General features: G+C 37.5%; 1 long non-coding RNA gene across 6 annotated transcripts in view; it reads right to left on the bottom strand.

Moving 5' to 3' along the window:
* Positions 1 to 25,945, bottom strand: part of LOC137096714 (uncharacterized) — a 354,124-nt gene that overhangs the window by 149,401 nt on the left and 178,778 nt on the right. For all 6 annotated transcript variants that reach the window (XR_010909640.1, XR_010909642.1, XR_010909638.1 and 3 more), the window contains one exon: positions 2,870 to 2,933. This is a non-coding gene — a long non-coding RNA (uncharacterized lncRNA). The remainder of the gene's footprint in view (positions 1 to 2,869; positions 2,934 to 25,945) is intronic.

Raw genomic sequence — 25,945 nt, 5'->3', positions numbered from 1 at the left:
ATGCTATGGAATCTTGGGATTTACAGTTTAGAGAACCATGTTTCAAATCCTTAACTGGAGAGCTCTGGTGGCTATGCAAACTACAAACCCTGAGACACCATAGGATGCAGCCATGGCAGTTAAGGTGAAATCATACTGTTGTGTTATAATTGTGCGGTGTGAAAAGGTCCTGGGAAGAGGCAGTGATTTCTGCCCTCTGCAACTTCTCCAAAAAAACTATCTGAAGCACAATTGTGAAGATTGGGAAGATTCATGTCTTATGAAGATTCATGTCTTGTAGAAAGGAAACCCACTTCTCTCTGGATTCTGTCACCGGGTTTCTTCAATTTGTCTATGTATCCAATTGGATTCCAGCCAAGTGGATTAATACGCTATTAAACCGCTTTATCAACTATTCCAATATTGTCCCCAAGCTAAAAAAATGTCTGGCTCTGGTACACAAATTATTATCACAATATTACCATGCCAGTTTGAAAAAAGAAATTTTATTCACTAATTTACAATTTGAACCCCAATTTATGCATAAAGAAAACCCTTTTTTTTTAAAAAAGCAAGCTAATCTGTGGGTTCATTTAGCTGAGGAGGTCAACATGGACTGACCAGTATATTTCCTAGATAGGCCATTTTCACTTCTCCTTCTGAAGATGTAAAGGACTGAACACTGCTTTCTGCCTTTCCCCTTTCCTAAGAAGTCTGGGAAGTGTAGTCATCACAGCCACATACTACAGATGGTATTGAGGGATTGTTTTATAAATATAACTAATAAAATAGCATACAGTAATTAGTATAGAGCACATATCTGTCAAAATATTCAGGTAATACATATTATCAATCTAATGTATACTGCTTGTAAACTGCTGTCTGTGAGGTCTAAGTGCTGTGTTTTTAAGCTGGAAAAATGTAATTTTATTTTCCCACTAGGTGGCACTCACTTCAATGCAATACGAACACAAATGGTTGCCACATGTGAAGCAAACAATGGTTTTCTTTGTATTTGAAAGTGTAGCAAAAAACAAAAACAAAACAAAACACCCCAACCCGCCATTGTTTCTAACCTTCTGAGCTTTTTTGCAACCTGATTAGCTAATATCGACTATATGCTTACCAGCATGTACATCCTGCACATTTATATTATTTTCTTTAATTAATTAACTAATATTAATTATCAACTACATGCAGAAAACTACATCAAAGGGCCCTTCCACACAGCCCTATATCCCACAATATCTGCTTTGAACTGGATTATCTGAGTCCACATTCAGATAATGTGGGATTTTCTTCCTTGATATTTTGGAATATAGGGCTGTGTGGAAGGGCCCATAATGAGTTTGAGAAACTTCAGTATAACACCTCTCAGGCACTTTCTACACTGCCATGTAATTCAGATTATCAAAGCAGATTATCTACATTGTCTGATCCAAACTGGATTATATGAGTCTACACTGACATATAATCCAATTCAAAGCAGATAATTTGGATTTTATATGGCAGTGTAGAAGGGGACCCAGGATCTGATTCCAGATTATCTGTTTATCCCAGATTTGGTAGTGGAGACTCATACAATCCAGTTAAAATCAGATATTCCAGAATCAGATCCTGGGATATAGGGCAGTGTAGAAGGAGACTAAGGACCTTTCCACACAACTGTATAAATCTCCATTGAATTGGATTAGATGGCAGTGTGGACTCGTGGCCTGTCCAGATAGTACCTTTATCCCAGGAGCTCCCACAGCAAAATGGACGGTGGCTCAGAGAACCCAGTTCAAAGCAGATATGGATTATCTGCCTTGATATTCTGGGTTATATGTTTGTGTGGAAGGGCCCTCAGTCCACAAAGGTGTATTCAAAACTTGCATGCCAAATTCTAAGGATAATGTAGAGCTTTAGATGTATGTTACATATGCAGGCAGTCCCAAAGTTACGAACAAGATAGGTTCTGTAGATTTGTTCTTAAATTGAATTTGTATGTAAGTTGGAACAAATACATTTTTCAAGTGCAGCTCCAGCCAACTATAAAGCTTTGGATGGCATAGGAAAGAGTTAGCATGCCTGTGGTGTTTGTTTTGCTGTGTCCCAGTTCAAAAGATTTCACCTCACTTTCTGTCCCTGAGTTAATTGGATTTTGAAAAAAAAAAGGCTCCTTGAGGAAAGAAGGATTGGTGATAAAGTTTCAGTGGAGACACCTTTTCTCCATGATAATTCTTTCAGGAATGAATTTCCCTTCCGTAGGGGTAAATTTCTCTCACTTCCTGTTGTCTCATCCCTGTTCTTAACTATGAGTCATGTGTAAGTCAGATGTTTGTATCTCAGGGACTGCCTGTATATTATTTATGAAAAAAATCTGAAATTACAGAAGTAGCAAATAGCATTCAAAAGGTTGTTGCTAGATGTTACCCAGCCTCGTTCCTTGTACATTAATAAAAAATTTATCATTTTTGAATACAATATTTGCATATGTATTTATCAATTTTATAATGATGATGTGTGGAATAGTTTTCAGTATTCCCCAGCATTCTCCAAAGACCTAACTATTTCAATATGACCAATATTTCAATGTTACCAATATTATTGTCATGTTGTGGAGGTAACTGCCATAAAAGCAAAGGATAGTGTCTATTTTGTTTTTATTTAGCTGCACTCTTAAAATGAACAGTATATTTTGTGCAGACCAGACATCAGTACAACATTAAAGGCTAGATGTACCCAAAATGGTTAGGTACTTCTGGAGTCTATATCCATGATGAAGTATCATTGCCACTGCTAGATCTATTCTGGACTTATTTCATTCAGAAAAAGGCTACATCCCCAGGTTCTGATGAGATACCTGAACCATTGATAATATCTTCAAATAAATCATTTGAAAACTTACCCCCATTTGTGAAATGGCAGAAATCCCATCTTTTCTGGAAAATATCTTCAGGGTAGCCAGAGATCTAAAGAAATGAAACGAACCAAGGTAAGTACACAGTAAAAAAAACTCTCCTGTAAAGCTAAGTGAATATGATCCACTCATTTGTTGCATAAAATGCACTATATATTTTGATCCTTAGTAGTAAAGCTGGGAATCTTTAGATGTTGATACATTAGAGTGGTGGTTCCTAAACTTTGGTCCTCCAGGAAATCCCACAATATCTGCTTTGAACTGGGGGATTTTCTGCCCTAATATTCTGGGATAAAGGGCTGTGTGGAAGGGCCATGCGAATCACTGCATTAGAGTTTTCAGAATCCCTGTTAATATTTTCTAGGGTCCCTTCCACATAGCCCTATATTCCAGAATATCAAGGCAGAAAATCTCACAATATCTGCTTTGAACTGGGTCCACACTTAGATAATGTGGGCTTTTCTGCCTTGATATTTTAGGATATAGGGTTGTGTGGAAGGGCCCTAGAATTTATGTTGTAGGAAGAGTCCTACAACAGAAGGGAGGGCCTTGTTTGTTCAACTCTACTTTTCACGTATGCTTTGAAATCAATTCTAGTAAAGTCAACAGTAAAGATTTAATTATATATATGTATGTATGTGTGTGTGTGTATGTGTGTGTGTGTGTGTGTGTGTATATGAAGCCACCAAGGCTGTTCACCTGAAACTAAATTAGAAAAGGAACAGGGTGATCACCTGCATAGCTAGGAGGAAAAGAAAGTAGAGCCTGTTTTTTTGAATAAAAGTATTCCTCTTGAGGTGCTATCCAGAAAGCCATGTGTTCTCCTAAGATATTGCATTCAGTCCCCTGATCCATGAACAAGAAACCACTGTTCCATGGCTCTTAAGGATACACATTTATTTTGAACTTCAGCTAACCTTACAGTGCTCTCCAGCTGCTCATGCTCTGTGGGAAAAGGGACAGAATAGGAATTTCCTGATTAGGATTTAATATAGTGCCCCCCCCCCAAGCATTGTAAGAAACTTATCCTGAGAGGAAAAATGGAGCATCCAACTTTTAAGACCATTTTTCTCCTTCTAACACAATGTATTATTCGAAACTGACTGTTGAAAAATTGCAGTTTTCCTTTAAAATATACACTTGCAGTCTTTACACTATGCAAAGAAATGTGCACACCAATTTTGATATATACTTAGTAAAAGTAAAAAAAAAAAAAACCAGACACACATGATAAAGCATTCTATATCCCCCCCCCCCCCCCCCCACACACACACAGTCTGAAGCACAACTGTTGGAGGTGGAACACTATTGCTTTCCTGTGGTAAAACAGACTAGAATGGATTAAAAAACAGTTTGCACCAATTCCATAAATGAGAGGTGGAGCAATCCTGCTTATAGTTCTGTTCTGACTCAAACTCTACCTTTATCACCATCATTTGCTCTATTCAGCCCCACCTCAGTCAATCAGGTGATTGGTGGTCACCTTTTGGTACTACGTAGGGATTTTCTTCACTCTTTCCAGGATGGTTTTGATCAGCCTTGCACTCAATCTATATGGAAGTAACATATAACTGGCACTGGAAATGACAATATGAACAGGTTTGCAAGACCCCAGGGAGAAAAGGAGACCACCCTTGGGGCCAGTCTGGGACATGTTTTCCTTTTATATCATGGAACATGGGAAGAAGAGTTTCCCCTTGTGTACAGCCACCTAGCACTGAGAGAGATTGGATGCTTTGTCCAGAATGATGAAGGAAGATGTCATTTTTCACCTCCTATTCATCCAGTACCCATTTTGGGCTTCCCAAACTTGAAACTTATGATGTACAAAGTTAAAAACTTAAGCAGTTAATAAAGTAGCTCTTTAGTACCCAGTTCTAGACTCTGGTCTCATCATGTTCTAGTTGGTAAACAAAAAAACCACAGGCCACCTAAAGTTGCAGTCTTTGGACCTCTTCACATGGGGCATTTTTGACCCGTTTCACCATTTTTATCCATGGCTTGGATGGGGTCCTGCCATGAACCCTGACACAACGCATGGCAAGCCCTGCTCACATTCCTCCCAAAGTGGGGTGGAAGCACCAAAAGGCTCTTCCTCCACCACTACATGGAGGAATGTAGTGGTTTTTGCCATGAGATGGCAGAAAGGGTGGCAGGGCAATGCGTGTTGCTGCATTTCTGCACCCTGTCCCTTCCCCACTTTTTGATGAGGGGAGGAGGGAAAGCACACAGGATGCCATGAGCCACCCCGCACGCCTTTCCTTTAGAGGCACAATGGCATAACGCAAAAGAGCCATGTAAAGAGGTCCTTTGTTACACAACTTAAATGCACCAACATCAAGAAAAGAAATTCAGGATGGATACACTGCAGCCCATGCTAGCTTGAATGCACAGTTTTCAGTTTCCATGTTAGAAGCTGCACAGTTTTTGTAGAAGAACTTTGTAGTTTCCCATCACTGAGTGGAAAACATTCACAAATGTGCCAAACCTACAGAATGAAGAATTGTTTAATTGTTATCAACATCTTCCTGGAATTGGAAAAAAACCCCCAGTATTTACCATTTCTAGTGGTGCTGATGGTATCATTCCTTTTTTTCGGTGGGGGGGGGGGGGGGGAGGAATCACATATGGTGAGTCAAGTTTACCGTCTGATTAAGGAATAGAACCACATACTAAGAAATCACACTCTTCATCCAGTTGGAGATATATACATAAAGGATTGCCTAAATGACTGGCTAAATGTTCATTGATGCCAAGACAAAAAAAAGGACTAATCAAGACAACCTTCTACATTCTTAAATGTTATCAAGTCAAACTTTATATGAAAGAGAGTCCTGAAAAAACAAATTAGAATAATCAGCTTTATTTTTTAAGATGTGTGGAGGGTGGACTTAATATTTTTGAAGCACGAATAGGTTTACATGGCATATGATGAAGATGTAAAATATGTTTTCAATTTATTTATCTGTCGTGTCAGGAGCAAACCAAAACAGTTGTTTTGCATTAAAAACAAACAAACAAACAAAAGTTTGCAGATTTAGCATTCTATTAAATGTCTTTTGACCAGTAGCTGGCCACTTGGAGTGCCTCTGGTGTTGCTGCAAGAAGGTCCTCCATTGTGCATGTGACAGGGCTCAGGTTACATTGCAGTAGATGGTCTGTGGTTTGCTCTTCTCCACACTCACATGTCGTGGATTCCACTTTGTAGCCCCATTTCTTAAGATTGGCTCTGCATCTCATGGTGGCAGAGCGCAGTCTGTTCAGCACCTTCTAAGTCTCCCAGTTTTCTGTGTGCCCAGGAGGGAGTCTCTCATTTAGTATTAGCCATTGATTGAGGTTTTGGGTTTGAACCTGCCACTTTTGGACTCTCGCTTGCTGAGTTGTTCCATCAAGTGTAGATCTTAGAAAACTATTTCCTGATTTAAGTTGTTGGCATGCTGGCTGATACCCAAACAGAGGGTGGGCCGGAGATGTCATTGCCTTGGTCCTTTCACTATTGGTTGCTACTCCTCGGTGGATGTCAGGTGGTGCAATACCAGTAATTTCTCCAGTGGTGTAGGGCACAGACACCCCGTGATAATGCAGCATGTCTCATTAAAAGCCACATCCACCGTTTTAGTGTGGTGGTGTGTTCCACACTGGGCATGCATACTCAGCAGCAGAGTAGCATAGCACAAGGGCAGATGTCCTCATTGTATCTGGTTGTGATCCCCAGCTTGTGCCAGTCAGCTTTCCTATGATATTGTCTTTAGCGCCCACTTTTTGCTTGATATTCAGGCACTGCTTCTTGTAGGTCAGAGCATGGTCCAAGGTAACTCCCAGGTATTTGGGTGTGCTGCAATGCTCCAGTGAGATTCCTTCCCAGGTAATCCTCAGAGCTCAGGATGCTTGTCTGTTCTTAAGATGAAAAGCACATGTCTGTGTTTTAGATGGATTAGGGATCAGCTGGTTTTCCTGTAATAGACTTTAAGAGCACCTAGAGCTTTGGAGAGCTTCTGTTCAACCATCTCAAAGCTCCCTGCTTGAGCAGTAATGACATGATCATCAGCATAGATGAAACTCTCTGTCCCTTCTGGCAATAGCTGGTCATTTGTGTAAATGTTGAACATTGATGGAGCAAGCATGCTCCCCTGAGGCAGGCCATTTTCACCATCTGCATCTTTGGCCCTGGAACTCAACAAAAAAGCTCCTGTTTTGTAGCAGATTTCCTATGAGGCGGGTGAGATGGTAATCCTTTGTGATATTATACATTTTTCTCAGGAGGAGGCAGGAGTTTACTGTATCATAAGCCGCTGACAGGTCTATGAAGACAGCTCCTGTGATCTGCTGCCTTTCAAAGCCATCTTCTATGTGCTGAGTCAGGTTCAGCACTTGTGATGTGCTGCTTTTGCCTTTCCTGAAGCAAGCTTGCTGTGAAATCAGACATGGGTCTATTTTTTTCATAATTCTATGCAAAATAATTCTCTGCAGAACTTTGTAAAGATGGCATAACAAGGAGATTGGTCTATAGCTTTTTTGATCATTATGGTCTTTGCCTGGCTTCAAGATGGCGATGACTTTTGCTTTCCTCCAGATTTTGGGGATATGACAGGATGCAGTGCAGTTGTTCATCAGCTCCAGCAGCCAGCACCTTGCTTTTGGACCAAAGTTCTTAATTTGTTCCAGCTGTAGATCATCCAGGCCAGCTGCTTTGCCATTTTTTCATTTATTGGGAGCCATGTCCAATTCAGTAAATGTAAAAGGTTATGAAGGTGGTTGTTCTCAATATCTGGTTGTCTGACTATTGTTTTCTTTCCTACTTTGGTGGCAAGGTTGGGTTTCCCATTCTTCAAGAGCTGGTGTGCTATCTGATCTGCCTTTATGTTGGCATGGGTATTAGTTTGTGAGGGGTCATTGCTCAACCATCTTAGCAGCCTCCACGCCTTCTGGCTGCTCCTGCCCATGTCAACTTCTGTTTTGAATTATCATGCACAAAGATTAGGGCTTTTAGCCCCCAGAATCATTGCAGAACAGGGTTACAGAATACGATCTATAATGTAGGACATGCTGTCACTGGAAAGGGTATAAATAATATCTCCCACATATCAACCACTTGCTGTGCACAGTGTTTGCCTCTTTAAACTGATGAAATATGGTCCAGGCAAAGATTAAATCATCAAACTTATTGCTTTTGGGGAAGTTTTTTATCCCATGATAATTTTTAGCTAACTGGGAAGTTTGAAAGCAAAGTGACATACTAGGTAAACAGGTGCTAAATAGATTGAAATTCCCATGAAAGTATTATATGAAATATAAATACATTATGCATTATACAGTGGAGAAGCTTATGATCCTCTTTTGGCAGAGTTGTATTGCATTGTGTTTCTGGCCCCAATGGCGTGAGTTGGTATGGTTGTAATGTTTATGAACTTTTGAACTTTTCAAGAAGAGAAAAGATAAATGCATGCTCTGTTAAAAGGGTGCTTCCTTCCACTTAGTATGATTTTTAAAATTCAAAGTAATGTCTGTAGATTTAGATTGTGATAAGCAGGATGGTTTAACCCCTTCCTTCCCCTTTGAAAAAGATTACTTTTTTCCCTTACATATCCAAGAATCCCTAGGCCAGCTTGGTGACTGGGAGAAAAGATCCATGCTAGCCAAGAGACTTTAGCATAGTGGTTCTCAACCTGTGGTTTTTCAGATGTTTTGGCCTTCAACTCCCAGAAATCCTAACAGCAGGCAAACTGGCTGGGTTCTCTGGGAGTTGTAAGAGAATACAACTCCCAGATTCTATGATTCTATGATTCTACACCTGGGGATCCACTGCTCTAGGAGCTGCTGTTCAAAACAACAATTTTTCAAAATTGTGATCACAATGGAAATTCTTTTGGAATTTCCCCAGGATCATACAATTAAAGTAGTCCATGTGCAAAGATTATAATTTCTCCATGACCTCCATGGTCTGTCATATATTCTTCAGATGAAAGAAAAACAGCAGAGATTTTTTCCTGAAATATTTTGTTATATACATTGATCGAAGTTGATCAATGTATATAATTGTGTTTAAAGGCAGACTCTTTCTCTTTCTCTCTTTTTCAAAATGTAGGGCTGATTCTACAAAATGTTTAGTTCCATGGAACAGTCCCATCCTACATAGTCCCAGAAGCAGAAGAAAAGCCTTGCTTCCATCCCAACTGCCACCGCTCTGAGCTTGGGAGGAAAAAAAGACAGTCATGGCTCCATCAAATCTAGGGCCAGAAGCAGATATAAGGTCTTTCCTTCATTCCAACTACCAACTGCCCTGGCCTTAGAAGAAGAAAAGATGCAGGCATAGTTCCATCATAGTTGGACCCAGAATAAGAGGAAAGGGTCTTCTTCCCCTGTCCTTGTGCCTTGTGTCTTATTTAGATTTTAAACCTGAGGATAGGGAACTGTCAAAGTAACAATTTGTAAATTCCTCTCAGAACCTTTGTGGCTGAAGGGTAGGGTATAAATATTCAAAATAAATAAATTAGGGTTGATTCTTATTGGTCAGTTCAAACCAAAGCAAACTTATTGAATCAGTTGTTGAGAAACTAGTCAGCTAGACAAATCCAATTGATTAAATGAATCTTCACTATTTGGGACTAACACTAGGGTACAGGTTTCCCCTGACATTAAGTCTAGTCATGTCCAACTCTGGGGGGGGGGGGGGGCGGGGGTGAAGCTCATCTCCATTTCTAAGCCGAAGGGCTTTCCAGCAGGGCACCCAGACACCTAGGTCATGTGGCAGGTATGACTGCATGGAGCACCATTACCTTCCCACCGGAGTGGTGCCTATTGATTGACTTACATATGCATGTTTTCAAACTGCTAGGTTGGCAGAAGTTGGGGCTAACAGTAGGAGCTCATCCCACTCCCTGGATTTGAACCGCTAACCTTTCAGTCAGCAAGTTCAGAAGCTTAGTAATTTAACCCACTGTGCCACCAGGGCCCCCCAAGATAAGTATGTGAATGCAATTTGGTTCATGCACTGTCAAAATGTTTTTAGCTCAGCTTCAAGGAAGGATGATAGAGGTGTGAGGTTGTCTATTGAGATACCATCATATAGACTGCATTTACACTGTAGAATCAATATAGTTTGACATCATTTTACTCATCATGGCTCAGTACTATAGAATCATGGGGATTGTAGTTTTCTGAGGCACCAGAACATTTTGACAGAGAAAGCTAATAACCATGTAAAACTACAATGCCATGATTCCATAGCATTGAGCTACGGCAGTTAGAGTGATGTCAAACTGCATTCATTCTACCATGTAGATGCATGTTTAGTCAGTAGGCAAGGAAAAACAGTACTTTCTGATCAGAGTTGAGTAGTAGAAAGAAGTTCTAGGAAACAGGGATTGTGTGGGATAACAATTACAGAGGCAGATAGTTGAAAAAAGCAGGTGAACTACATGAACTACAAAATAGGCATGAACTACAAAATTTAGATATGAAGATAGGGTGGAAATATTTTTAAAAGAGATGTAAAAGGAAACACAGAGAAGCATCAGATGAACTTACAGAATTTTTTTTAGTATTTTGGTCAAGAGAGACACCATGTGAACAGAGAAAACTGTGGTAATAGGACAGATAAAGGAAAAGACAAAAGAGTGAAAAGGAAATAATTTATAGTTAGGATGATGAAATGAGGAGGTCTAGGGCAGGGTACTGACATGAAAGATGAGGAAACATAAATGGAAATGACATTGGAAGGAAGCAGGGGCAAAATATAATAGCCTGTTTGCCATAATGATCAGGCCAGGGCAAACAGAAATTCTAGAGATATCTGGACAATTTCAAGGGGAATAGAGGGCTTGTGTATTTGTTGCATTTGGTTCAAAGTGGTATGGGGTAGAAAAACTGGAATTTTACTTGCAAAATAGAACCTTCTCATCTTCACCTTATCCTTTTGGCTCACCAATTATATTCCACTCCAGAGAGTTTCCTGAAACACCCAAACATAAAAGACTCCAGAAAGGGAAATAATCTGTTCCACCACTGTTGGATAGTGAATGGACATAGCCTCAAATCTTTGGGAAAAAGATAAACAATGGATGGATAGACTAAGTTATAAAGGATGTAATTAGATACCATTATAAAACTATCAGCAGCATTTTAGCATGACTTCTATTCTTTTTCTCAAAAAGAAATATAACTAAAAAGAAATGTTTCTCTAAAGTAGTCCTTCTGAAACTGTAGGTCCTGGCCCTAAATGGGATCCCATTAGCTAAATGTTGGGGTCATGAAAAATTTGGCAACAGTAAAAAATTTCTAAAAAATCACCTAGTTGCTGCTTTAAACATTTAAAAGAATCTGTTGTGCAATATTTACAGTGGACTCTGCAAAAGATGATTCAATAAAAAGGAAACTCGGTCAGTTTAGCAAGTCTTTTAGATGCTGATTTATTATCAGTAAATGTTTGATTTTTTTCTACCTATTTTATACACCATTATACCTGGAGTCACGTGATAAATGTTTAGACCAAAAGGGGTCACAAGTGAAAAACATTTAAGAAGCTCTGCTTTAAAGCAATTAGAACACTATAAAGCAATTAGAACATTATTTTAAATGTGTGATCAAAATAGAAATGTGCTCTGCTCCTCCATTTGAATTCTATTGCTTTTCAGACCCCGAACTGACTATGACTACTTCATCAAATGGGCTGATTTGTCCATCATACGCTGCTTCATCTCCTATTTCAGCACGGAGCCCTTCACATGAGGCATATGCACTTCCAGTCATGCACCATGCTGAAAGTGGTGTATGCCGCTACCCCATCAACATGGGAACCTTGCTGTGTTACATTGCCAGCAATGGAGGGAAGCCCGGCAGTGGCACTTCCCTCCATGGGATGAGGGGCAAGGTAAGGCAGGTGAAGCGAGGCATGGAGCAATGGCTTCTTTGTGCCCCCCACCGGGAGCCCAAAATGGGGCGAATCCATGGGCCATTATGATAAGGTCCTGAGTGACAGTGTTGGTAGATACAGGTTACATTATTGTATCATTCTGATACCACTTAAACTGCTATGTTAACCTCATATGAAATCCTGAAGTTTGTAGTTTGGTGATACACTAGACCTAAAAGGGAAGTTGTAAGATAAGTGGAGGTTTGTGAAAAAGAAAAGAAAAAACCCATGGATTTGGGAAGAAACTTTCAAATGATCTCTAGGAAATTCAGAAAGTTTATGTTTACAGGTTTTCCTGATATGGTTATTTTGTTTCACTTGTACATATTTCTAGTTTTAGGACCTCTTCATGTGGCCCTTTTGGCCCCTGCTGTTGTAAAAGAGGAGGTGCGCCACTGGCGAAAGGGAAGGAGCAAGGGGTGGCTCATGGCACCCTGCACACCCTCCTCCTCCCATCATCACATGGAGGGGATGGGAGAGGTTGCTTTGGCACTATTTCCCTCCCCTCATCAGTTGACAGAAAGGGCAGTAACATGTATTGCCCCAACGTCGTTTCTGCCACCAAACAGGGAAACCAAAGGGAAAGTGCGGGTAGTCAGAGTTAACCAAACTACACTTAGTGGAGAAAATACCTTTCACTACCTCTCCACTTTGGGAGGAAAGTAGGCAGAGTCTGCCATGCGCCGTGTGATGGAGCTGCAAAATGAAGCAAAAATGCCCCATGTGAAGAGGTCCTCAGACTAAAAAATGTTGAAACATGTTGCATTTTTGTCCATTTGTTTTTGGAGAAGGATGCAAGAACCTTTTACTTTTAAGTACTTGTTGGAGAGAAACACAAAACTATTTTTTCACTGTCACTAGGAAACTAGGTGAAACACTTTTGGATTATGCTAATATACAGAACATTTTCAAGACGCTGCAACTAAAAGATGTACAAATCCTTTCAGGTGTTAGTAACCAGGTTTTTTTTTTTTGATTGCCACAACAAGGCAACTCACATAAGAAGTAGCATATGTTGGATCTGTACCCGAAGCTTGCTCAAGTCATTGTAGTAGTTTCCTTTCAGACATTAAATAAATCCAAAGAATGAAAATCAAGGCTGAATTCTTATGTGTATTTCTGGCTGTAAGACTTCATGAGATCAGTGGGGTTTATTTCTCAATAAACACATGCAGGATAATAATGAAGACCTTTTATAATAGTCCTATTCATCCCCATCAGTTCTCTCTCCTTTATGACCCTAGACTCTCCCTGAGGACAAATGTACATTACATTATGATTCCTGTATCCATTCCTGAAGACATTGTGAAAACAGGGAAAGCATGGATAATAGTGAACCTTTTTGAATGACTTCTGCTGGAAGTGATTACAGAATGGTGCTGGAGGACCTGGAGGACCTAGAATTTTCTAAAGAGGTATCCTCTCTAGGAATTTGCTAGATCCTCCATGGCGATTCTATAGTTACTTTCAGCTGAAGCATACCATAAAATCACCTGGAGGACCTAGACAATTCCTAGTGAGAACATGATTGTTATTATTATTTGAAAAACAACAAGATTAGTACACAGCAAATAAGATCACTATGCTGGCTGTTGCATTGGATCACACGTCAGACACTTCCCAAGTGTCTAGTACTGTGTGATGTATCGGCGAATAATGCATGCAGATCCGAGTAGGGTGGCCTTTTGAAGCTGACAGCTGGTCATTTTGTCAGCACCAATTGTGTTTAAGTGCAGGCCAAGATCTTTAGGCACTGCACCCAGTGTGCCGATCACCACAGGGACCACCTTTACTGGCTTGTGCCAGAGTCTTTGCAACTTTAAATCCTCGTATCTTGTTGTTGTTGTTGTTATATTTATACCTAGCTTTATCTCCCCTGAAGTGGACTCAAAGTGACTTAACACAAAAGCATTAGCATAACCATTTAAAATATACAAACATACAAACATTAAAACAGAATTAAATATAACAGTATTTTAAAAATCCCAGTTAAAAACTATTAACATGATGTCTGATGTGGAAGGTGGAACACGAATCATACTGTATTTCCTTCCTTCCATTATAAGGCAGTTAAGCAAAGAGACTGGGCAAACAGTGCTGCCAAAATATACTGGACACAGAAAAGTTTGTTCTATGCTGTCATGTGCTATTGTCATAAATACAAAACATTCACAGCCTTCATGCAGCAATCTTGCATAGTTGGTTGGAGAACATAAATATTGCTGAAAACAATGCTATCAACCAGAGAAATATTGTCAATAATTCTTTATAGGCAGTGACTTGAATAGTTCTATATAACATGAGAGACTGGACATATTGCCCCCTGAAATAGTTAACGTTTTTTTTAAAGGACTGCAAGAATTCCAGGAGTTGCTAAGCAACCACTAACATACTTCCATACTGTTTCCAGGAATTGAGACTCTAGAGATACATCTTTCCCCAAAATAGTTAATTTAGGTGGCTTCTGCTGATAGGACTGGAGCGAAGACACAGGCACTGAGAAACAAGATAAAGTGGTCTGTTTGCCTGGAAGTGGTCTGAGATTTGCAGAGGTTACAAACAAGATTTAGAAAGAAACTTTAAAATTATGATGCTTCAGTTTAATAGCTACAGGAAATTGTACAACAGGAAACCTTGAATAGATGGAAATAGTATATGCAGTGAAAATGACTTCTTATATAAAAACAGCATAGACTCAAAAAGTTTCAGAATAAAAGAAATTAATTTTAAAAGTTTTTTTTCAAAGCTATGCACACACACACATCACTAATATTAGTTTGATGCATATATTTTCAAAGGCTTTCATGGCCGGAATCACTGTGTTGCTGTGAGTTTCCCATGCTTTATGGACATGTTCCAGCTGCATCCTCTCCTGATGTTTCGCCTCCATCTATGGCAGGCATCTTCAGAGGTTGTGAGGTCTGTTGGAAACTAGGCAAGTGGGGTTTATATATCTGTGGAATATCCAGGGTGGGAGAAAGAACTATTCCCTGTTTGAGGTAGGTGTGAATGTTTCAATAGGCGACCTTGATTAGCATTCAATGGCCTGGCAGTTTCAAGGTCTGGCTTCTTTCTGCTTCGGGGTTTCCTTTGTTTGGAGGTGATTAGTTGGCCCTGATTGTTTCTGTTTCCTGTTTTTGACTGTTGTTCTTTACCTCAAACAGGCAAGAGTTCTTTCTCCCACCCAGGACATTCCACAGATATATAAATCCCATTTGCCTAGTTCACACCTCTAAGGATGCCTTCCATACATGCAGGAGAAACGTCAGGAGAGAATGCTGCTGGAACATGGCCATACAGCCCAGGAAACTCACAACAACCCATGGCCCTTCCACACAACCCTATATCCCAGAATATCAAGGCAGAAAATCCAACAATATCTGCTTTGAACTGGGTTATCTGAGTCCACACTCAGATAATGTGGGATTTTCTGCCTTGATATTCTGGGATATAGGGCTGTGTGGAAGGGCCTCCAGTTTGATACATGTTTGCACTTTAGCACTGATAATACTGTTGTCTTTATATGAAGTCCTAAGTCACTGCTAATAACGGGTATGAGAAATATACTTTCTTCCCTCTCTCCCTTCCTTCCTCCCTCCCTCCCTCTCTCCTTTCTTTTTCCCTCTCTTTCTTTCCAGAAAATGAAAATCATTATTCAGGGTGGGAAACATAGCCATTAACACATTCCTACATGTACACTTTGAATTTGGTTAAAAATATAAACACAAACATGTTCAAAAGCTACAACAAAAATCCTTATGTGCAGAAAAATGAATGAATACATTACACAACCATACAACGTTTCCTAAAGAATTAACATGCTAAATAACTGTTAATGTTTTAATAATACCACAATTGTTGACATGTGCACAGTTATTTTATGCTTTATTACTGAGAAGGGAAAAGAAAGGTGTGCTTTATACCAAACCGTATAAAACTGAAATTTATTGATAATTTATTAGATTAGATACAAACTTTATATATAATGGGTGACCCACTGTGGCCCCTACCTCACAGCTGTATAAAATCCCACTTTATCTGCTTTGAACTGGCAGTGTGGACTGAGATAACTCAAGGACCTTCCACACAGCCATATAACCCAGAACATCAAGGTAGAAAATCCCACAATATCTGCCTTGAACTGTGTTGTCTGCATCCCCACAGATATACATTCCTGTTCAAAGCAGATAATGTGGGATTTTATTCAGATGTGTAGAAAGGGCCCCAGTTCAAAGCAGATACTGTGGATTATCTGCCTTGATATTCTGGGTTGTATGGCTGTGTGGAAGAGCCCTGTCTCGGTACAATTAAGTCCCAATCTTTCAGTCTGAGGATTCTCTCTTAAGCTAATTAATTACCTTGAAAGGTTTATGCAATCTGCAATCATATTGAGAACTGAATAATTAATGCACAGGTCATATCAAACGACATGACTTAATCACTAACATGGTTGTTATATCTAGTTTTATATCATTTTTATTTATTTATTAGATTTGTTCTAGTGCTTCCCCTCCTCATAATTGCATAATAGTACTAGTACAAGTAGAGCATTAGCACCATGCATTTCTCTTGGAATATTCTTAGCTTTAAATACAAATCGTGGTGCTCTGATGTACTTTATAAAATATCATAAGAAAAGTTACTTATTTACTATTAATTCCACTCCCTTGGTCCGTAGTATACATTCTACAAAACACCATCATGACTAAATAACTTGGAAAAAAGTGCAAGTTAGTAAAATCATGACACTATTGTAAATCACAGACATTAAATAATGATCTGTATTTTTAAAAAATCAATAAATATTTCAGTAATATAATCATGCCTTTTGAAGTATATAAAACATAGTTTTCCTAATCTGAGAGCTCTACAGAAACAAAGAGATGGTTAATCAAAAATATTATCTTTCAGAAATGGCTTTGGTAGTCTAGCCATGCAATACATTTGTGCTCGTCCATACATCCCATAGAATTCAAGTTGTGTTTACAGCTAGTACATCGGCATGTGATTGCAGCTTCAATAGATGTAATTTAATAAGCATTAAATAGTTAATATTTTTAAGATGAGCATAATTGTCAATATGTACACTGGTGTCAAGAAGTCTGTATAACAATTAAGAAAATACTGAAAAGACCAATAATAGTAAATGTAAACAGAACACTGAAAAAAGTTGTCTCTCTATTATGTAAAAAAAATCATCGTGTAAGATTAATTCTATCAAATATATTTTGAATCCAAAAGTTCTATGTAGAAATAAAAATGATAAATGCAAAATTGTTTATAAAACATATTAGGAAACTCTTAGGGGAAATAATTCAAAAAGGAAGAGATTAAGCATTTTCATGCTCATCAAATTCATTCTAATAGTTCAGATTGAAAGAAAAACAAATTCTTATTAGATATTCAGAAAAGCTTTCCTAACAAAGGGCCCTGTGGCCCTTTCACATGCACCAAAAAGCCCTTAACCCCTGACCTTTTCTCAGTTAACAGAAGACGATCACTGAAAATGTTACGTATCATATGAATGTTCATTTTGTATAAACACTTTTCTGCTCCCTCTACTCTTAGGTAAGAGGAAAGAGCTCTCTATTCACAGCAGAAGTCTGCTCCTCGACAGTCATGTGACTTTCTTTTGCTAACAGCCATGTGCCCGCGTATCATTTTACTCTGAAATATCTAGGCAGATTTCAGCTCAGCCTGCCTTTGCTTATAATGCATGACATCGGCTGGGAGAGAGAGCATGAGAACCATCTCTTTTAAAAGCAAGGTTCTCATAGTTGGCCTGTAACCATGGAAGCAGATGCCTTTTTTGGCTTACCCCTGCTTACCTCTTTGCAGCCACGAGCTACTCCCTATTGTTAAAAAGGGTACGCCTTGGTTTTTCTTTAGTCCGTCGTGACCGAACTTGTCTCTTCTTCAAAGGGCATGATGCTGCAGGTCATCGGTCTAGACGGTTTGCACGGTCCAGAGAACAGCCTTGATGTAACCCTTACTCCGTCTGTGCCACACCACCAGCCGTGCAACTGCAGACTGTGGGGGGACATTGGAGATCTGTATTTGAAAAGAAGTCTGTCTGATTTTGCCATTGTGCCTTTTCACTCATCGATCGAATGAATATCGAACCTTCTGTCGTTGCATGTGTGAAATAGATAGCTTAGCAAGCACTTTTGAGCCCAAACATGTGCAGGGGCCAAACTGTTGTCTTTTGCTCCCAAATAGTGTTCATCATTAGGAATCTGTTTCTCATTTATATTATCCAGTTTACTCCTGTGCAAACACATTCATTATTCTCCATTTGTATCAGTCCATGTCTTTTCTTCTGCATGTTTTTTTGTGCAATCAAATTCAAGGTTCTCTTACACTTTACTGATTTAAGAATGTGAATGACCATAAACAATCAAAAGGACTTTAAAAACACACTACATTTTTTATTATAAAAAGTAAACATGCTGGTTCAATAAAGACAAAAAAATGAATATTAAGAGTATAGAGGTAACATCTTAGGTGAGAAAAGGGTTGCTGGGTTATTGTTGCTTTCATAAAAGGGAACAAAAATATGCAAAATCATAAAAAGAAAATGTAATCCTGTCTCATACAAATGTTGCCGTCTAAGAAACTTCATTCTTTTAAAAAAACGAACAAGCATTCTGTTCAGTAAAATGTGTATCAAAAAACGTGGATATTCCTTTCATGAGACCAAAAATCCTATGAAAATTATGTGAAAATGGTACCTTCCTATGCAATAAAAATCTTCTGGGTTCTCTAAAGCACATAAAATGACGTATTCTGTAACCCATTCATAGTCATGTTTTGCTCATCCTCGAATACTATGACCAAATCCCTATGACCACTGGCTGTCAAGGAGGAGAAAAAAAGTTAACCCACTGACAGCTCTCAGAAACTGCTCATTGTAAAGTATGCTTGCCTCTTCTGTGCTCTAATAAAATTCAGATTCAAAAAGTGATAATATTTTCTTCAGGGTATTGCTTAGATAGCAATGTCTATATGACATCAGTGTCTCTATCTATATTTTGAGATACGAGTCTCTCTCTGCTTGAAGATATACCTATTTTCTCTGATTGCCAAAGGCAAAGGGGAGGTGCACTAAAGAATAAAGAAGGTTATTGTGACAGATGAAACATAATTCACACTGAATACTCTTTTCATCCCGACTAAAGTAGAAGAGGATTACTCTACGCAGATTTTGAGAAGAGTGCCTGTGTTCTTACTTCAATAAGAAGGCCATAAGCTGGAAAGCCACTATAAATGTAAACAAGATTTTGCTGAAGATTTTGGATTCTTATGAACTGGAAGAAATATTAACTGGAAGACCAATAGTTCATATAAATGAATATCTGCTGAAATTTTCAGAATGGATAATGATGAATGTATTGTATTTTTTTCTTTTTGACATAATTTTAATGAAATGAGATGCTGTTCTGTAAAAGTAGGTATCTAATTTTCATACCTTTACTAAAGTTATTCTGTTTCACTTGTTAATTCCTCTGTTGGATTTTTAAAAATATATGTTGAAAAGTTTTATGTTAGGAGAACAGCTAATAGTTTTTATTAGATGTAGTAAAATATGTGAGTTTTCAAGAACAAACTATTTCATATAATGACATGTTAACTTTGCCTTAATGTTTTTAATCTCCAGGAAGAACAGGGTTAAACTAAAATGATTAATTAGAACTCTATATTATTCATTTCATTTTCCTCTTTTAAAGGTGCATTTTTTACCTAAAACAAATGTTTTACTGTGGCCACAGTTATTTTAGATGCAAACATAAAACCTTTGATTGGAGTTCATTTTCAGCACTAGAAATATTTTAGCTTTTGATCAATATGTCATTTTTAAATTCTAGGAATTATTCATTCAGATTGTAGTTTCATTGCATAAAGGGTTGCCTATGTTTTGTAGTCTTATGTAGAACTTAAAAAGTTTAAATTGTACAAAAAATAATAATGCTTTTTTTGTCTTTGCAATTTGGCCTGTGAGACCTATGAGGTCTCTCTCTCTCTCTCTCTCTGTGTGTGTGTGTGTATATGTGTGTGTGTGTATGTGTGTGTGTTCAGTCTTACTGCATGCTTTTTAATGTACATTTCAATGATTTTATATCAGAGGAATGGTTTATATTTTAAAAAATGAAACAATTTAAATAAGGGTTAATCAGACAACCTGGACTTAAATGCCACAGAATCCTTAATCTTTAATAGAAATGCATAGGATTTCATTGTCAGTGTTCAAGTTCTCTCATCACTTGCATGTTGCTTTAAGAAATTTAGCTTCTTGAACAATTGGCTATATGTTTCAGGAACTATTTCTCCAGACTGAAGATTAAATAAATGAAGGAACTACTGTGATGCGGAACAATGAAAAGGAATGTTGTCCATTAAGTTTTGTCATATAATTTTGTAACCAACCAACAACAACAACAAAAAACAATTTTATAAGCTGTCACCTTAGAAAATTATTGGGAACAGTTATACAGTAAGACTCAGGCAGTTTTTTAACTATTTCTTTAATTATACAGTGTCTCTATTTTTAAAATGATCAAAACATTAAATCATAATTGCTACAGCCTGTTCTCAGAGAATACTTAATGATGAAAAGGAAATGAGGAAGAGAGGCTGATATTTTATCATAAGGAGAGCAGACTAATCAGTATCATTGAAATCAAGAGACAAAGAAAACTAAAACAAATGGCTATTTATCCCTGTACTGAGTAAAGGAAAATGTTTTCACTTGTTTATAGTAAATACTATGATATAAACTCAACAAATTTAACATTCTTCATTCTACCCCGTAGGTTCCATTCAATTATTCTGAAAATAATACTATTTAATATTTATCAAAATGCTGAAACAGAATAGTCACGATTCTGTTTCATATCAAAATCTTTCATATGATTGGGGCTTACTGCTCAAATATTTGTAGCAAGGCATGCTTAACAAAAGATCACATTAAAGACGGCAAACTGAAAGAACAAAACACCTTTTAACCATTTATTATCTTCCATATGTTTGTGTGTGTGTGCGCGCGCACATATATATACACACACACATTACAATATGCACTATTTCACTAATAAATAATCTAAACTGATAGTGAAACTGTATGGAAAAATATTATTTCACTATATCTACCTTTGATATTCAGAAATATTATACATCAGGATATCATTTGTTATAAAAAATAGAAAATGGAATCAGTCTTATACTAAAATTGCATATTCAAAACTATTACATATCAACATATCATTTAAAAAAATAGAAAGTAGAAGGCAGTCATATACTAAAATAACACTTCATTCAAATACTACATCACATATTCATTGGCATACCAATTTATTGTTTAGAATATATATTTTGCAATTAATCGCAATATCCACCAGCACATAGAAAGGTAATTCAATATCAAACAGTGAGAATTTTCTTTAAAGACTCCTTGTCCTTTATTCTGATCGAACCTCGGTTGTTATATAATTATTATACACTCCACATAGCAGCTGAAATATTTTTAATTAAAAATGTTGTGATTCAATGGGACTAGAAACCGCACTCTGAATCCCTTTATATATTAAAAAAGACTTTGATTTTATAAGACAAGCTGGAGAGGAGTCAAATCTGCCACATGCTGTGTGAAAAAATGCCACCCTGGTGTGAACAAAGGGTTTAGAATGGAGTCAAGAAGCGTGCAAGCTCAATGTCTAAGCTTTTCCTGTGAATTGTTCTGCCACAACCTGCAGGATATCAAGTAGGCTGGGAAGAATAGGCAGCTCTTGGAAGCTACAACACAGAATCCAATCGGTGAGGGAGCCTCTTTTGTTTTGCGCTTCATTACGGCAAACTGTTTTACCCAAAACAGAAACTAAATTCAAGACACAAATAAAAGTCCCAGACTGACTGAAGAATTCCGTGGTATGTGCCATATTATCTTCTGTTGGTCTGGTACAAGGTGGTGGAATTTACAAACCAGATAATACATGGCATGGGCCTCAGCTTTTTTTTTTTGAAAGAAATCTATATGTATAAGGTAACCTGGATTAGAAAAAGAAGGGAAAACCCTCTGAACTCTTCCCGAGAAAACTCCTCTGAGATCGTGGCAAACACCCATTCTTTCTGGGTTTATATGCTTCCCTTCATTATGCTGCTGTTCAACGTAGAATAAAATGCTATGTTGACAACTTCACTCATATAGGTTAACTTCTCTCTGCTGCAACATTTCAGTAAAATCAGTCATTTTTGCATTTCACTTGGCAATAGCAAATCTTCATGTTGTTTTCAGAAAGATCCCTTTTGCATTGTCTTTTTTAAAAAATAAAAGAGTGTATTTTTATTTGCAGTCATCTTAAACGATAGCATAAATCAACATGTACCTTACTCTGAAGACCTATTTTTACCTATGTATCAAGTGAAATGGGGAAGGATTAAATGTCAACTTTATAAACTGTGTTTTAGAATGGATTTTACCTGATTTTAATCAACATTACTATAACCACATTTAGAAATTTGAAAAGAATTATGGGCACTTTTATTTTTTCATTTCTGTAAATATAGAATATCTAAGTATGTTATGCTTTCATCCTGTTTAATGAATTCTACAGAGGAACATCTTTCAAACTTGGAATAAAGATCAATCTGTTATTTTCATTACATTCATGCAATCAATGCCATTTAAAACACAGCACAACCACCAAGTCCAAGGACGGTATGGATTTCTTTAAAATCTCTTCACCATTTCTAGGCTGACTTTTTCATGCATTATATATTATTTGTAATTAGTTCCCTGCTAACTTAAAAAGCAATATTGTCTATATTTTAACTAATTGTGGTTGCATATTCACAAGGGAAACCATCAAAAAAATCTCAACCCAAACACATACAAAACATCTTGATTCTTAAGATCCTATAAACATTCCATACCATACTATAAAAACAGAGCATGACTTTCAAATGAAACCACATTTCATATTGACCTGTTATTTTATATATGTGTGAGAAAGGCTGATAAACAGATGGATAGACAGATAGACTAAACACAAATGTCATATTAATGAAAAAAAGAAAGAAATATATTAAACAAATATGAGAACATGAATATCCAGCCCATCTATAGTGCAAATGGATACATTTCAGCAGGTGAGCATGTTGGCTGGGTTATCCTGCCCATTTCAAAGAGGTTGTGGTACAAATTCAGCATTAAACAGCACCAGGAAGATTCCAGATACATAGTCTCAATTACTGGTTTACCAAGCAAATAAAGGTAAATAAAAATATTGTCTGTCTAATTTTGAACAGAAAATGCTATATTTTTTTTTAAAAAAGTTGAATGTAGGTGAAAGTAAAACAAAGTGGTTAACTCAAACGCACCAGAAGATAACAGTCAAGTGACATTGTTCAAAAGTTATGTATATTATAATTTTCAACAACAGTCCAAAATGTTTTTTAAATTCATTATTATTTTAATCATTACCAAATTGGAGCTAAGCATTCCATTAATCAATTATGTATAAGAGAACACAACTGAAAAAGCTTCTTTGTTTGCCCACTCTTTTTTATTAACTTGAACCTTGGAAAAAATGTGCTAAAGATTTAATATGATATCAGTTCGTCCTTTATAATGGATTCCCTGTTAAATATATTTTCTCAAGTTTGCACCATTCGATCATTTCACTTCTCTTCCTGAATTATAGAAACTCTCGCGAGGCCTCTTTTTTCACTCTTCATATTTTCCGCTTTATACATTGTAGCACATGTTCCCTTGCTTCTCTGCCCCAAAATACATTTCTACTCCTTTCACTTTCAACCTCATCAGGAAGGGGAAGAATCGGTGGCATGCTCCACTTCGCCACCCCTTTAAGCTCAGAGCCTGCCAGCTTCATTTTTCATTCCCCACCCTCCTTCTTATTCCATTCTTTTTCTCTCTGTTCATTACTCCTTGAGTTAATTCACTCAGTTTGACAACAATACAGAAATATTCTACAAAATGATGGAATCTCAGTCACAAGAGGCTAGACCATGTGGATGGGCAGCACACCATCATCTTCAACATCATTACCACTATCACCATCACTAATGACAACAACAACATGCATGGTGAATCTGGCAGCCAGTGTGAAGAACTTCATAGTAACTCCCCATTTTAACCTGCCAGATTTTCTCTGTATTCCATCTTTTGAGTATTTTTGGTTTGCACACCACTGACCTGCATATAAAAGTACCCCATTTCCCCCTCTTTTTGATACTACAGGTTTTTCCTGATTTCATTTTTCATCCCACCCCCCTTATTATTCCATTCTTTTTCTCTCTGTTCATTACTCCTTGAGTTAATTCACTCAATTTGAGGACAATACAGAAATATTGTACAAAATGATGGAATCTCAGTCACAAGAGGACTAGACCATGTGGGTGGGCAGCACACCAACATCTTCAACATCATTACTACTATTACCATTACTAACAGCAACAACATTTTATAAGTCTATTTGACTTCCAGAAGATGAAAATCAATGTTGACAGAGTGGCCATCAGTGTTTTCCCAACCTGTTTGGAGTAGAACTACCTCTTTTTACACAAAAAGGGTGGCAAACAACACACATATAGGATTTTGGAATGTTGCATTTTTTACTGATCTGATGCCTGCCTTCAAGTCATTCTTGGCATACTTCAGCCCTAAGTGAAACCTATCATGGGTTTTCCCCCCCAGCAAGATTTGTGCAAAGGGAATGGGCCATTGCCCTCCTCTGAAGCTTAGAGATGTGACCCAGAGCCACCAGTGCGTTTCCATAGCTGAACAGGGATTTAATACCTAGTCTTCCAGAGTCCTAGTTCAACACTCAAACTACTACATCACACAACTCTGGCATGACAATATAAGGTTTTAAAATAGGAAGAGGATATTGTAAGAGTCATTTGAGCTAGATGCTGGTAGGGCACCATGCATGTATTTTGCACGTTAATTACATGTAATTCTCTGGAAAAATTGCCAGTTCCATTTTATACATCATTTTGCATCTCAGTCTTTCTAATTTCAAGCCTTAATCTTTTCACATATCAAATATAGAAGTCATTTCAGACCTAAAACAGCATTCAAGGTTTGACTGTGGTGTCAAATTTCATCATGTAACCATGACATTTTTATATTATAGTTTATAGAATGTTCCTTATAATTCTTAAATATTTTGTTTGAACAAACGTTAAGGCCATCCACAGAATAAATGCTAAAATTCCTTTTCTGAGTTGACACAAAGCAATTACCTCTGAATTTTTGTCCTTATTAGTATTGGAAACACACCTTGTATAACTATGCATTCAGTATAACAAAATATTGTACTAATAAATTTGACAGGTTAGAGTTACAAAACATACTTTCCTACTATATAATGTCCCAAATGAACAAAAGAAATGTGAGATTAGTAGTCTGGGTTGGCTATCCAATTTTTTATTTTGAATTTTTAAAAGTCAAAAACAGGCAAAAGAATTCTTTAAACCATGAAAAGTTCTTAAACTCTCTCTATCCCACTTCCTAAATCTAAACTCCACCTTCCTAAAATGGAAGGAAAAAAATAGAGATACAAATTCTGTATCTCTACCACTAATGTTGCACCTTGCTTGTTTCTGCCAAAGGAATACCATATGTTAGTTAAATCCCCTATTACTAACTAGATTAATTGAGAGAAAATTTATATGTAGATCTATTATGGAGTTAGACAAAATCAACTACACAAATTTATAAACCAGGGACAAGGCTAGGAAAGTAGCTGAAAAGTACACAAATATGACATGCATTACTACAGGAATCCATATACCATGCCTCGAAATGTACAGGTACTGTGCACTGTATGAGGGAAAAGGAGCACTAACTGTACCTTGAAAGCTAATCATAAATAAGCAAAAGTAAACAGTCTTTTCCTCCTTTTCAGCTGTGTTTACTTGCCACTGCTTCCCTTGCCCACAGCAGCACTGTTTGGGTGTTTTTCCAGCACTCCTGAGCCTATTTGTTTTCCTACTTATCAGCATGACAGCAGTAATACTTAACAAAACCAGAAGGTTTCAACTCTTGATTTCCTTCCTTATTTTATTTACTTATTTGCCATATTTATACCCTGCCTTTCTCAACCCCAAGGCACAATTTGATGACTTACATTACA

Source organism: Anolis sagrei, chromosome 3 (assembly GCF_037176765.1).
Source record: "Anolis sagrei isolate rAnoSag1 chromosome 3, rAnoSag1.mat, whole genome shotgun sequence".
Lineage (NCBI taxonomy): Eukaryota > Metazoa > Chordata > Lepidosauria > Squamata > Dactyloidae > Anolis > Anolis sagrei.
Note: the sequence above shows the minus strand (reverse complement) of the source record. Positions and strands in the feature narration are given on the sequence as shown.